Source organism: Macrobrachium rosenbergii, chromosome 53 (genome assembly GCF_040412425.1).
Source record: "Macrobrachium rosenbergii isolate ZJJX-2024 chromosome 53, ASM4041242v1, whole genome shotgun sequence".
Classification (NCBI taxonomy): Eukaryota; Metazoa; Arthropoda; class Malacostraca; order Decapoda; family Palaemonidae; genus Macrobrachium; species Macrobrachium rosenbergii.
The window spans coordinates 2500324-2502823 of NC_089793.1; the positions used below are offsets into that span (position 1 = coordinate 2500324).

The window sequence follows — 2500 nt, forward strand, 5'->3', positions numbered from 1 at the left end:
AAAGCAATATAAAAAAATACTGAATTTTAATGTTGTTCGTAATTTTATTCTGAAAGCCAGAACCCCTCCTCTCTTCCATCGAAAACTCCATCCCATCAAAACATCAAAACACCCGGAGAGGGAGGACCCATCCAAATTCAAAAGAAGAGGATATCTCCCCTCCATTGGCTTTTAAATACTTTCGCACAAAAGACTGCGTCTGTCCAAGATTTTTTGAGGGGATAGGTAAAGTCTGCCGTCTGCGGACCCTCCTCTCTCTCTCTCTCTCTCTCTCTCTCTCTCTCTCTAGCAGCGATTTTTTTTTAGGGTATAGGTAAAGTCTGACGCGTCTGCGGACCCTCCTCTCTCTCTCTCTCTCTGTAGCAGCGATTTTTTGAGGGTATAGGTAAAGTCTGCCGTCTACGGACGCCCCCCCTCTCTCTCTCTCTCTTCTCTCTTCTTTCTTTCTTCTCTCTCTCTCTAGAGCAGCGTTTCCTCTCAAAGGGACGTCATTCATGTGCGTGACGTCCACATCCGGAAGAAAAGGTAGGTGGGGTGGGGGCCTGGGGTGGGGGCCTGGGGCGGGGGGAATCAATGGCTCATAAACTATTGATCTCAATTTCTGACGGATATGGATTATGGAGAGAGAGAGAGAGAGAGAGAGAGAGAGAGAGAGAGAGAGAGAGAGAGAGAGAGAACAGGAAGGAAGGAAGTAGACGGGAAGGGGGAAGGAAGGAAGTGGCTGAAAAGGGTAAGAGGAACGTGCGTGGGAATGGTCACTATTCAGTGTCGTCACGTTGAAGAGCAGGTAAGGAAGGACCCTTGTTGCCAAATAATTCATAATTATAAAATCATAATTTTTTCAAAGGGACGCCCCAGCACACCATTTTTTGAATACCACATTCCAACACATTCCTTTTTCCTTCAAGGCCGTGAGAACGGGGAAATATTCCAGCTTCGCGGATAAGGATCACAAAACAATAAAGGACATCCCATGATTATAAAAGTGTATTGTTCCAAGGCAATAACTAGAACGATATATATATATATATATATATATATATATATATATATATATATATATATATATATATATATATATATATCCAGATCAAGAGGAAAGTCTAATAGCTACAAATGCATAAAACAAAACTACATAAAAGGCATTCTTATTCATGAGGGCTAGCTTTGCAAATAGTATTTTACGTTTGTTCCAAATCAACGTTTTCTTCCCAGAATAATAATATTGTTAATGAAATTCGAATGACATTAATAAAAACAATAAAGGATTTCATGCCTGGGATGCTGATGTTATTGTAGACGAGCTCGGCCTAAAATATGCAAGCACGTGCCTCTTGCCGCAGAACAATGTGACGGATTTAGGAAGAATGAAACAAGGGACCTGAATTAGCACTGTAATAACCTCTGTCATACGAATTCAGATCCCAGACGCCCACACTCCAGCTGCGTCTTACGTAGAGGAATTACAGTGAGTTCAAGAACTCTCAGAGAGAGAGAGAGAGAGAGAGAGAGAGAGAGAGAGAGAGAGAGAGAGAGAGAGAGAGAGAACAGAACCTAAGGCTAAGAACTGAAACTCCGATATGCTGAGTTCAACTACTGTATAATAATTTAATGGCCCGCACGAACCCCAAAACGACTGTGTACACTCCACAGCTGACCTTACCTGTTAATGAAAGAAGCACCTGGGCAAGAACCAGTGCTGGCATAAGACCTGGCTAACGTCGCATGCACCAGAGAGGGGAAGGGAGGCTTACCTGGTCCAGCCTGCTAAGGATCTCGAAGGGCGCCTGCGGAAGAAAGGAGGAAAAAAGTCGTAAATCAATCATGAACGAGACCTACTTCATAAAGATGAAAAAGCAGACAAGATTAATTAGCAATGGAGAGCCAAGAGTAAATTCCCTTTGCTTTACGAAAGCACGAAAGTAGCTACTTAAGACGAAGGGCGTAGCAAAGGGATTGGCTAATGGATACATGCCACTGATAATCGTTTTTATTTCTATTCCTTTCCTGAATAAAGAAAGGAGAAATAATACGAATTTCATGGGTATGCCTGCTTGGCCATGCATAATGAATATTTCAGGTTACATGTCTTTCAAAATTAGATAACATACAGTTAAGCGTAGTTTTTCATAATTCTACAGCGGCTCAAAATGGAGAAACTATTGCAAATGCATACTGGTTCAAAAATATGAATTACAATTTTATTATTAAAGTTGAAAAATTACCACAATAATGTGCATGTTCACGGATAGGAGTTGCACTTTTGAGTTTTAAATGGGATAAATATCACAATTTTCTACAAGTTTAAGGACAAGAACTACATTTTCATTTCTAAAGTTGAAAAATCTAACACTTCCCTATGAATGTCCATGACTGCAGTAGCCAACTTCCTATCGTTATCGACCATTAGCATAAACCCAAAACATCAACACAATTTCCACAAGCGTATCAAATGCTATCCCCATATTGCTTCACCAACAAACAGCTGCATCAGTTATTA

General features: G+C 40.8%; 1 protein-coding gene across 2 annotated transcripts in view; it reads right to left on the reverse strand.

Moving 5' to 3' along the window:
* The window catches only part of LOC136834206 (uncharacterized), a 287957-nt gene that overhangs the window by 80984 nt on the left and 204473 nt on the right, over window positions 1-2500 (reverse strand). For both annotated transcript variants that reach the window (XM_067096496.1, XM_067096497.1), the window contains exon 3: window positions 1755-1787. The gene's annotated coding sequence lies outside the window, so the exon portion shown is untranslated. The remainder of the gene's footprint in view (window positions 1-1754; window positions 1788-2500) is intronic.